Source organism: Ursus arctos, chromosome X (assembly GCF_023065955.2).
Source record: "Ursus arctos isolate Adak ecotype North America chromosome X, UrsArc2.0, whole genome shotgun sequence".
In the NCBI taxonomy this organism is placed as follows: Eukaryota; Metazoa; Chordata; class Mammalia; order Carnivora; family Ursidae; genus Ursus; species Ursus arctos.
The window spans coordinates 9,850,323-9,863,282 of NC_079873.1; positions in this window are offsets into that span (position 1 = coordinate 9,850,323).

Here is a 12,960-nt window from a genome sequence, read left to right on the forward strand (position 1 = left end):
GATTTTTTCCCAGCTTTATTGGAGTATGATTGACAAAAATTGTACATGTTTAAGTTGGATAATGTGATTTTTTTCTAAAGGCGTACAACGGTGATTTAGTATACGTCTACTTTGTGACGCCATTACCACAGTCAAGTCAGCGAACACATCCATCATCTCACTTTGTGGCCATTTTGTGCGTATGGTGAGAACACTTAAGCTCTGCCCTCTTAGCGCATTTCAAGTATGCAATTCTACTGTTCTCTGCTTTTATGACCAGTGGTGAGTGTGACTGTTTTCATACCACACACACGAAGACTCGAACTGAGGCAAAAGATTCAAAGGTTCCGAAGAGCCCATAGCCTAACCACGAGCTGGTCCTCCTGCGGATTCTGCCGGTCTGAGGGAAGGTGAAGACGGCGTCCACAGCCAGGGCTCCCCCTAAGCCCTCTGGGGCTCCCCCACTCTTCTGGGCATCTCAGACCACCAGGAGGGGGTCTGTCACATACCCTGAATCTAGAAGTCGAGAATCAGATTCAGAGCCTCAAATTTCTAAATCTGCGTGAAACGATATGGTCTATTGGAACTTGCAACAACAAAAACCAAAAAAAAAAAAAAAAAAAAAAAAAAAAAAAAGAAGGTACTTCTCGCTGGCTTACAAATTAGAGAAGAACATTGTGTTTATTAAAATGACTAAAACTAATTAATTCATAGCTATCACTTGGAAACACTCAAAGAGGAAAGGTCTGTGTGTGTATTTAAAATTTCAAAACAGCAAAAGAATTAGGATGCCAATCCAGGGCTCCAGCAAATCAATATTAGTGAATATTTCAGCAAAATTGTGGGATGTTTCTTAAAGAAATTGGCATGGCGTTAGGGTTTTCATTCAGTATTAAAAGTAAAAATCGGGGCGCCTGGGTGGCACAGCGGTTAAGCGTCTGCCTTCTGGTCAGGGCGTGATCCCGGCGTTATGGGATCGAGCCCCACATCAGGCTCCTCCGCTATGAGCCTGCTTCTTCCTCTCCCACTCCCCCTGCTTGTGTTCCCTCTCTCGCTGGCTGTCTCTGTCTCTGTCAAATAAATAAAATCTTTTTTTTAAAAAAAGTAAAAATCGTATATTAGCAATAAATAGAAAATCATTCACATGTATGTGAAATAAAATTAGCATGATGTGGCAAACCGAGGCTCTTTATTGTGGATAAAGAAGACTCTATCTTGGTGAAGGGGAGCACATTTTGCCACCCCAAGCTGTCTCTTTGGCGTATTTATTATTTTAAACTGGTTATTTTTAAGAAACTACAGACACAGGGAAAGCTCTGAGAAGAAAGTAACCCTTTTGTAAGGGACATTTACATGTATAAGGGAAATCTCCATTTGTAAGGGTGTCTCCCTCTTCTTGGCAGGAAGAGGAGGACAACTAAGTCTCTAGAAACTCTTATCAACGGAGAAGGCAAGGACTTAGATCTGCAGAACCACCTTACCTTTGTCTACTGTGCTCTGCTGATTATCCGCAGTAACTGACTCCCCGTCTCCCACATCTTTTGTCTTTGGCTGGAGATGGTATTATTATGGGACATATATGATTATATATATTTATATTTAATAAATATAATTTATAGATATTATATAATGTGTATTCGTTATATAGTTATATGTTGAGCAACTTTTCACATGCTCACGAGCCTTTTGGATATCCTCTTTTGTAAAGTACCTGTTCAAATCTTTTGTCCATTTTAATTTTTTTATTTTTTAAAATTTATTTATTTTACGTTATCTCTACACCCAATGTGGGACTCGAACTCATGACCCCAAGATCAAGAGTCCTATGCTCTTCTGACTGAGCCAGCCAGGCGCCCCAGGTCTTTAGTCCATTTTTAAACTGGGGTTTGGGGGTACTTGAATGGCTCAGTAGGTTAAGCATCTGCTTTCAGCTCAGGTTATGATCTCAGAGGCCTGGGATTGAGCCCTGCCTGCTTCTCCGTCTCCCTCTGCCTGCCACTCCCTCTGCTTGTGGCCTCTCTCTCTCTCAAATAAATAAAAATCTTAAAAAAAATAAAAATTAACTGGGGTTTTTGTCCCCTTTTATTGATTTGAAAAATTCTTTATGTATTCCGGTTGCAAACCTTTGTTGGATATGTGTATTGCCAATATCTTCTCCTCGAGATGAATCATCTTTTGTACTTGATAAGGAAACTTCAGGCTTGCATTTGGGTAAGAATTGTTCGTCAGGATAGAACAAATTCTGTAGATTTTGTTTTCTTTGCTACCTGACTGCCCTAACATACCTATATAGGCCATAAGTAAAATGAAAGTCTGATGTGTGATAAGAGTTTTAGCGGTATGCATTTACATAGTGTTGAACTTGGCGTTTGTTGAATAAACCAATAATTGGGAAGAAAGGTACTTTGTTTATTTATTTGACCCAGAGAGAGGGTGGGGGGAGAGAGGGAGCACAAGCAGGGGGAGGGGCAGAGGGGGAAGCAGGCTCCTCGCTGAGCAAGGAGCCTGATTGGGGCCCGATCCTTGGACCCTGGCTGGGATCAGGACCAGGACGTGAGCCAAAGGCAGACGCTTCACTCACTGAGCCATGCAGGTGCCCCAAAAGGTTCTTTTTTAAAATGAAATTTAAGCCTTCTAGATGGAAAAGTACCAGCAGAGCAGACACATTCTTGAAATTATTTTTCAATTAAATCATTCATTTTGTTCAATAAATAAAGGCCTGCTAAATTCAGGGGACTTTTGTTAAACTCTGTAGGGAATATAGAGAATCATAAAAACAATGTTTTCTTTGAATAACAGCTCACAATTCATAACACGCCCTCAGAAACTGTATTTGAACTTGAAAACCAGCTTCTCAGATTCTACATTGCTTATTCATTAATTCCAAAATGATATCTATCACGTGCCTACTGTGTGCCGGAACAAAAGCTTTAGCAAGACGGGCAGTAAATAACAAGCGCGTGAATGGCGGAATTGCACCAAAACCATAATCCCCCCTCCCTTTAATAGCATAACCACCTGCCTTCTGTGAACTTTGGGCAAACTTCTTTGTTTGCTTTAATTTTGCTTATTTTGGGGGGCACCTGGGTGGAACAGTCAGTTGAGCGGTGGACTCTTGGCTTTGGCTCAGGTGGTGATCTCAGGGGTGTGAGATCGAGTCCCATGTCAGGCTCCGTGCTCGGCGCAGAGTCTGCTTGAGATTCTTTCTCCCTCTCCCTCTGCCCCTCCTCCTGCTCGCGCTCTTTCTCTCTCTCTCTCTTTTTCTCTTTCTCAAATAAATAAAACTTTAAAAATTTTTTACTTATTTTTTAAGTAAGGAATACCTTTACTTGGTTCAAAGTTCAAAATGGTCTAAAAAGTATCTATTGAGTAGTCTTCAACCACAGCTTGATCCGCCCTATCCTCTTTCCCACTACTTACTCCTTTTATCAGTTTCTTGTGTATCCTTCCAATGTTTCTTAATGGAAATATGCAAGATACAAATATTCCTATTTCTCTCTCGCTCTTACATAAGACTTGACATGTTTCATATGGTTCCATAAACGGGTCCAAGGTGGCTCCTGCATATCGGCCGTGGTGGTGTCACCCCTTCACAGAAGCCTAGGACTGTAAGCTCAAAGCCCACCAGTGCCAAACCCAATTTTGGCACAACCAGTTGCTTTAGAAATAGCCCCCAAAGCATATTTTTAGCCATTTAGAGCATTCCTGCTTTACGTACGGGGTGAAGCAGTACCCAGCTTTTGCTAGCCACAGCTAAGACAAAGCCTGGGGAACCTAAGAGCCCAAGACACTGCTGCCCATTGGAGGTCAGTGACCCAGAGGGGCCCCCCCCCCCGCCCACTGCTGTAGAACATCACCTAGACACGTGAGCCTTTGCTCCAATTCCCGTCTCCCTGGGCGTTCGCTTGCCCTTGCCCCATTCTGGGCAGTAGCTCCATGCTGCTACTTCTGGAAGCTCTCAGAGACTTGCCTCCTCATACAACTTGTCCAAGTGCTGCTCAAACAAAACTTGTCATGTACAATTTACTGCCATTTCATGGTCATGTCTTGTCCTCGATCAGCCCTGAAGTCTTCAATCTCATCACACATACTCCGCATTTTCACCTGACTTTTTTTTTTTTTTTTTAACTTCATATATTCCGGGCCAAGCACCCTCCTTCTTCTATATGGCCACATAGTACTCCATCCATAGTATGTGGAGTACTGCACATAGTACCCCAGATGTGCCAAAGTGTGTTTAACCCAGCTTTACTGAAGAGCACTTGGCTTATTCCCAGTCTTTGGCTATTACAGTAATGCCGCAGTGTGTCACCTTGAACGTTCATCATTTTGTTCATGTGAAGTGAGATCTATAGGATACATTCCCAGAAGTTGGGTTGCTGGATCAAAGGGTAAACACATCTGTATTTTTGAAAAACATTGCCAAATTGCTCCTCTTGGCAACACGCATGGGAGGGTCTGTTTCCCCATAGCCTCACCATTTACCAGCCTGGCAGGTGAAAGTGAACAAATGTCTAATCTTGCATCTCTCACATTGTAAATATTGTTAGCATAATGTCTGTGAACATGTCTGTCTCTTCCCCTGGATTGCGAGTCGCTTGGAATCTAGGACCATTTCTTACTCATCTTTGCATCTTGCTGCTTAGCTAGCAAAATTTCACAAAATAGCTTCCTCCACCTCCCCACGCCCCACAGAAAAACATACTTACTGAGTTGAATTTATCACCACTTCAGCCTAGAGAGACCCCCCTCAGGCCTTTCCGCTGCGGTACGTGCTGCCTGATTTTCATGTTCTTGGCAATATTCTCTGGAGGCTGGGCCTGCCTGGCCCACCCACAGTGGTAGGCCAGAACTCCCTGAGAACGTGCCCGCCAGTGGCCGCCCAGCAGCCCTCAGCTAGTGCCTGAGGAGGAATGGTGTTTAAATAGGCCATCAAGCTCATCCTTTGGGGGCATACCTCTGAGGCACAGGGTGGTCTACACTGAGAAATACTCTTGGGATCGAGCTCTTGTTGCCCACGGTGGGAAGTGGCTTGATCATGTACTCCTTATTGGTTTTCCTGCCTTTCTTTCCTTTCCATGCTCACTTCTCCACTCCCCTTATTCCAGTTCCCTTGAACCACCTCCCAAATACACAACTTGCACTTTCTCAGGGTCTTTTTAATGGGGAAGTGAAATAAAGACAGTGGCCTTCTTTTCCAAATCCAGAAACCAAGGTGCTGAGAAAGTAAGTGAGGGGCTCGTGGCATAGCTAATAAGTGATGAAGCTCCATCCTCTGGCTTCTAGAACAGTCTGGGTTTTTATAATTTTTTTTTTAAGATTGTATTTATGGAGAGAGAGAGCATGAGCAGGGCGAAGGAGCAGAGGGAGAGGAGAAGCTCTCCGCTGAGCAGGGAGCCCGATGCGGAACTCGATCCCAGAACGCTGAGATCATGACCTGAGCCAAAGGCAGATGCTTCACCGACTGAGCCACCCAGGTGCCCCTAGAAACAGGCTGTTTAAAATGGAGTTTGTCTCCGTGAGAAATTAAAACAACCATTGATACATGCAAGAATAGTACAAGAAGAAAACAAACAGATCTATCCATGTCTCAGAGACAGTACAAGGTGACATACGATGAATGGTGAATAAACCAAATGGTCCTCATGTACAGTTCTTACCATGTGCCAGGCCTTGTTTCAAGTGCTTTTTGTGTGTTGATTCATTTACCACAAAACCCGGTAAGGCAGGTGCATGATTATCACCAGCCCCTGTTTGCAGACAAAGAAAATAAGACACAGAGAGTTTACGTCACCGGCTGAAAGTCACACTTGCCCAGACCTGACCCCTGGATGTGTGCTCATCACCATCAAACTACACTGCCTCTGGGGAAGTGCCAGAAAAATTCCAGAAGTGACAGATTACTATTGGCTTTCGGCAGCAGGGGTCTTGAAAGGAGAACATAGGATTAGGCCTAATTAAAGACTAATTCTTCCGAGGGCCATCAAAGAACTCATTTGTGTCAGCTAGAATATTTTCAGGAGCAGAAACTAAATATCCAAGTAAAAATGACTTAAATAACAGGGGATTACTAATAAATCCCACAAAATAAGAGATGTGGAAGCAGGAGTTTCTAATCTTGGTCAATTCAGACATTAAATAACATCAAAGCAGCAGTGACTCATATATTCATTTTTTGTTTTCCACTCGACTTCATCTTCTTTGTGGTTCCTTGGTACTCCATCAGGTTGCCTCAGTTCCAAGTAGCAAGTATTATCAAAAAGGAAGGGAGGAAATATGTCCCAGCATCACCCAGAAGACATCCCCTTTGTTCCCATTGGCCAGAATTGGGTCACATGATCTACACACAGGGGAAGCTGGGAAAGTCAGTCTCTGGCCTTCTCTGTCTCCAACATGGAGGGCAGGCTTTCCTGGGGGGGGGGGGGCGGGGATGGATAAGGACTGGCTGGAGAAGGCAACGAATCATGATGTCACATCACTAAAATTCCATGTTGAAGCCTTCTTTTCTGGCTATGCTAAAATTTGGAAAAGCCGGAAACCCAACTGTTTTTGCAAAGACAGTCAAGGGAAAACAATTTTAGATGGTGCTCGGGACCAGGACCAGAGATGGTATCATCTGATGATGTCTTATTTCAGGGCAGGACTTCAGATCAGAAATGAAGACCTGAAGCAGTCCTGTTCTGAATGGGAAGACACCACGCTCACCATATTTAGGAGGCCTCAGAGACTGGCTGCCAAATTCAGACCAGAGGCAGAAGTGGGATTCCTGGAGTTAGCTGATCCATGGACTTTTGGTGAGTGTTCGCTCTGCCGAGAGCAGTGTATTGAGCACTGTGGGGGAGGAGGGATATGGAGATACCAGATGTGCATTCTGACCTCAAGAAAGATATAAAAATCTAATACTGGTCAACATGAACCGAGCACTTACTGTCTGCCAAGCCCATTTAAAGCAATTTACATTGTTCTAGACACTGAAATGTACATTTAATCCTCACAGTAACCCTACCAGATAGTTCATATTTATTAGCCCCACTTATCGATATGGAAAATGAGACCAGGAAGGAAATGAAGGCATGGAAAGTTTAAACAATTTTAAGATACTCAATCTTTCTTGAATGATTTTATAAAGTAAAAACCCAATTAAGAATCAACAACAGGGGGGTGCCTGGGTGGCACAGTGGTTAAGCGTCTGCCTTCAGCTCAGGGCATGATCCCAGCGTTATGGGATCGAGCCCCACATCAGGCTCCTCCGCTATGAGCCTGCTTCTTCCTCTCCCACTCCCCCTGCTTGTGTTCCCTCTCTCGCTGGCTGTCTCTATCTCTGTCGAATAAATAAATAAAATCTTTAAAAAAAAAAAAAATCAACAACAGGGGTGCCTGGGTGGCTCAGTCGGTTAGGCGACTGCCTTTGCTGAGGTTGTGATCCTGGGGTCCTGGGATCAGCCCCGCGTTGGGCTCCCTGCTCAGCCTGCTTCTCCCTCTCCCTCTGCCCCTCCCCAGGCTCGTGTGTGCTTCTTCTCTCTCTCTCTCTCTCTCTCTCTCAAATAGATAAATAAATAAAATAATTGAAAACAGTTGGGACTCCTGGGTGGCTCAGTTGGTTAAGCCTTCAACTCTTGATTTCAGCTCAGGTCATGATCTTAGGGTCCTGGGATCAAAAGAACCCCCATGTCTGGCTCCATGCTCAGCAGGGAGTCTGCTTGAGGATTCTCTCTCTCCCTCTCCCTCTGCCCATTCCCCTGCTCTTGCACACTCACTCACTCTCTCTCACTCTCTAAAATAAATAAATCTTTTTAAAAAAGAATTGATGACAGTTGCTATAAACTCTTTCAAAAAAGTCTGGATATAACAAATATTTATGGCAAAATAAAGATTGGGGCACATATTCAAATTGACTTTGTTTTTTATTCAAGTATCATTAACATACAGCGTTATATTTCAGATGTTTCGGATGTCCAATACAATGATTCAACAATTCTGTACATTACTCAGTGCTCTTCGTAAGTGTACTCTTAATCCCCTTCACCTATTTCACCCATCCCCCTACCCACCTCACCTCTACTAATCATCAGTTTGTTCTCTATAGTTGTCTGTTTTTTGGTTTATCTTTTTTCTTTGTGTCTTAAATTCCACATATGAGTGAGATCATATGGTATTTGTTTTTCTCTGATTTATTTCACTTAACATTATACCTTCTAGAGCCATCCCTGTTGTTGCAAATGGCAAGATTTCAATCTGGTTTATGGCTAAGTAATATTCCATTGTGTATATATGCTACATCTTTATCCACTCATCTATCAATGGAGTCTTGGGCTACTTCCATAATTTGGCTATCATAAATAATGCTGCAATAAACATAGGGCTGCATATATCTTTTCAAATTAGTGTTTTCATATGCTTGGGGTAAATACCCACTACTGGAATTACTGGATCATATGGTTATTCTATTTTTAATTTTTTGGGGAGCCTCCATAATGTTTTTCACGGTGCCTGCACCAATTTGCATTCCCACAAACAGTGCATGAGGGCTCCTTTTTCTCCACATCCTCACCAACACTTGTTATTTTTTGTGTTTTTGATTTTAGCCATTCTGACTGATGTGAGGTGATATCTCATTGTGGTTTTTATTTGCATTTCTCTGATGATGTTGTGATGTTGAGCATCTGTTCACGTGCCTGCTGGCCATCTGTTTATCTTCTTTGGAGAAATATCTATAGGTGTCCTCTGCCCATTTTTTTAGTTGGATTTTTTGGTTTTTTGGTATTGAGTTGTATACATTCTTTATATTTTTTGGATATTAACTCCTTATTGGATATATCATTTGCAAATATCCTCTCCCATTCAGTAGGGTGACTTTTTATTTTGTTGATGGTTTCCTTCACTGTGCAAATCCTTTTTATTTTAATGCAGTCCCAATAGTTTAATTTTGCTTTTGTTTCCCTTGTCAGAGGAGACTTATCTAGAAAAATGTTTATATGGCTGATGTCAAAGAAATAATTACTGCCTATGTTCTAGGAATTTTATAGCTTCGGGTCACATTTAGGTCTTTAATCCATTTTGAGTTTATTTTTGTGTATGGTGTAAGAAAGTGGCCTAGTTTTATTCTTTTGCATGTAGCTGTCCCATTTTCCCAACACCATTTGTTGATGAGACTGTCTTTGTATATCCTTTGTATATTTCATTGTATATTCTTGCCTCCTTTGTCATAGATTAATTGGCCATAGAGCATGGATTTATTTCTGGGCTCTCTGTTCTGTTCTCTTGATCCATGTGTCCATTTTTGTCCCCATACCATACTGTTTTGATTACTACAGCTTTGTAGTATATCTTAAGATCTGGGATTGTGATACCTCCAGTTCTTTTTCAAGACTTTTCTGGATACTTGGGATCCTTTGTGGTTTCATACAAATTTCAGGATTATTTGTTCTAGTTCTGTGAAAAATCCTGTTAGTATTTTGATAGAGATTGCATTAAATCTGTAGATTGCTTTGGGTGGTATGGACATTTTAATAATATTGCTTCTCCCAATCCATGAGCAGGGACTATCTTTCCATTTGTGTCATCTTTAATTTCTTTCATCAGTGTTTTATAGTTTTTAGAATACAAGTCTTTTGACTCCTTGGTTAAGTTTATCCCTAGGTATTTTATTCTTTTTGGTGCAACTGTAAGTAGGAATGTTTTCTTAATGTCTTTTTCTCTACTTCAGTATTAGTGTATAGAAATGCAACAGATTTCTGTATATTACTTTTGTATCCTGCAACTTTACTGAGTTCACTTATCAGTTCTAGTAATTTTTTGGTGGAGTCTTTGTGGTTTTCTCTATATATGGTATTTCTCTATATCATCTGCAAATAGCGAAAGTTTACTTCTTCCTTATCAATTTGGCTGCCTTTTATTTCTTTTTCTTGTCTGCTTGCTGTGGCTAGGACTTTCAGTACTATGTTGAATAAAAGTGGTGAGAGTAGACCTCCTTGTCTTATTCCTGACTTTAGAGGGAAAGCTGTCAGTTTTTCACCATTGAGTATGATGTTAGCTGTGGGTTTTTCATAAATGGCCTTTATTACATTGAGGTATATTTCTTTTTTAAAAAAGATTTTATTTATTTATTTGAGAGCAAGCAAGAGAGCATGAACAAGGGAGGGAGAGGCAGAGGGAGAGGGAGAAGCAGGCTCCCCACTGAGCAGGGAGCCCGATGCGGGGCTCGATCCCAGGACCCTGAGATCATGACCCGAGCCAAAGGCAGATGGTTAACTGACTGAGCCACCCAGGCGCCCTGAGGTATGTTTCTTCTGATCCCACTTTTTCTTCATTTTGTTGATGTGGTTTATGACATTGATTGATTTGTGAATATGGAACCATCCTTGCATCCCCAAGATAAATCCCACCTGATTGTGGTGAATGATCTTTTTAATGTATTGTTGGAGTGGGTTTGCACATATTTTCTTGAGAATTTTGCATCTGCATTCATCAGAGATACTGACCTGCAGTTGTCTTGTTTTGTAGTGTCTTTATCTAGTTTTGGTATTAGGGTAATGCTGGCCTTGTAGAATGAATTTGGAAGCTTTCCTTCCTCTTCTATGTTTTGGAATAGTTTGAGAAGAATAAGTATTAACTCTTTAAATGTTTGCTGGAATTCACCTATAAAAGCTGTCTGGTCCTGGACTTTTGTTTGTCAGGAGTTTTTTGATCACTGATTTATCAAATTGACTTTTGAAGAAAGGGTGAGGCTCAGCTCAACATAGGCAAGCAGAGAAATCAGCAACCAGGGTGATGCAACAGATAGGATTTTTCCCAATTTCCTTGACCATTATGGGAGCCCCCAACACAGGGCCTAGTTCATTGGTAAGAAGGAACCTAGAAGGTCATTGTCTGCCAAGGGGATAGTTTCACCTGATTCAGGGAGCCAGGACAGTAGCCAAGAGGCCAGAGACCTTCAAAACTTTCAAGAATACAGTAAATCCTGCTGCCCAGACTCCCAGGACAATTCCCAGAATCCCATGTTGACAGAACCTGAAGATCCAAAGTAGCTTTAGAGATGCTGAGTGGCCTCAGCCTTCAGCTTTACAGCTGCGGATGAGTTCAGAATGGAAGCACACATAGGCTCTGCCAGCAGCACTGAACATTTTCCTTCAAATTTAGGGTGACTGGTTCATCCTGGCTTGCCTGGGTCTCTCCCTGTATCAGCATTTGAAGTTCCACACCCTGGGAAACCTCTCAGTCCTAGGCAAACTGGAATGGTTGGTTAACCTACAAATCTAGGTTGCGCTGACAACCCAATGGGTGGTATCAGAGAAGGAAAAGAGAGAGATTAGAGAGAGGGAATTTTGCCCCTCTCTCGGTAATAAAATCCCATAACAGAACGCACTGAAGGCAGAATAAAAGAGTTTCTGTAAACATTCGTTTTCCTTAGAAGCAGGAGATTCTCTGCTCACTGGTGTCTAGCACCGAAGCTGTCCAAAATGGTAGCCACTAGCTACATGGGACTACTGAGCCCTTGAGATGTGCAGTTTTGAATTGAGATATGCTCAAAAAAATCACGGGTAAAACAACTGCTTGATTCGAAGACTTACTACAAAAACATAAGATGTGAAGTCTCTCGTTAATATGCTTTATGTTGATTACTTGTTGAAATGATAATATTCTGGATATATTGAATTAAGTTAAATACATTATTAAAATTAATTTTACCAAGCTTTTTACTTCTTTTAATGTGGCTATTAAAAATTTTAAGCACATGTATGGCTTCTGTTGGATAGTGCTCTTCTAAAAAGATAGTTCTGGAGAGAATGTCTCTGTTGAGAAGAATTCTTTTTGTGTGCTATTGTTTACAAAACCAAGTTAAACATTAATTAGTTAATTTTTGCAGATCACGCAAAGGCCTTCAGGGAGGTTTGCAGTGGGAACTGCATTGCCTTGTAGGCGTTGCCGAGGAGCTGTTGAAAGCAGAAATGCTGCCCAGAACACACTCATGCTTTCTTGTGACCGGTGACTCCAGGCCAAGCTACAGTGCATATAAAAATAACACCAATGAGTTCATTGTTCTGAACTTATGGCCAAATGGACTGCTGGCTCTTTCCATATAGTCTGAATCTTTTATGACCAAGGGATACAAAACACATTTTTAAAAGCAGTAATGAAAGCAATCCAAGTCTTTTTTTTTTTTAACTTGAATATTGAGCAATTTTTGGCTCTCTAAAGATGGTAACGATGATGGTGCCTTATATTTGTATAAATTTTTATATCTTCAAAGTTCTTACAGTTTTCCTTTTATTTCCATTTGAATGTGACGATATATCCCCATGAGGCAATCTGAGCTGTTGTTTTGTGCACATTTTATGGTTGGGAACCCTCACAAGTCTTCCTGACTCTGTTTGGCGTTCTGTTGGCTACACCCAGTGTTGTGATGGAGCCAGATTCTACCCACTCATGGAAGCTGGTCAGGCACGTCTCTGCACAGCCCAGCGTTCCCATCACGTTGGTGGCTTAAACGCAGCCACAGCGTGAGAATTTGTATCACAGTAATGGAGAAATGCTACCCATCCAATTCATTGATTTTGTCGTTTTGTTTTGTTCTGGACAGCCGGTCATCAAACATTTACTAGCCCCCCACTAAGTACTCCTCCAAGATTGAGAGCACTTCAGGATTAGAAGACAAGTTTTAGAAATCATGAGCAGGGACCCCAATTGTCTGAGTTCCAGCACCGAATTCTATAGAGATCAGATTCTTTTGAGGTGAAAAGAGCCCTGCCACCTACAGGTTGTACCCTGTAAGAAAATGCCGCTGCTACCTTTGCCCAGATGAGGCAAAGCCACACTCAGGTAGAGCCGAGCCTGCGCTCCCCATGAGAAGAGGGCAATCACCCTGCCAGCTCCAGCACAGCTGTTGGTTTCTGTCTTTCTGTTGTTTGTCTCTCCCTCCCACCCTCCCTTCTATTCCTCTTTCTGTTTATCTTTCTCTGCCTTTGCGCATGTGTCTTGTAA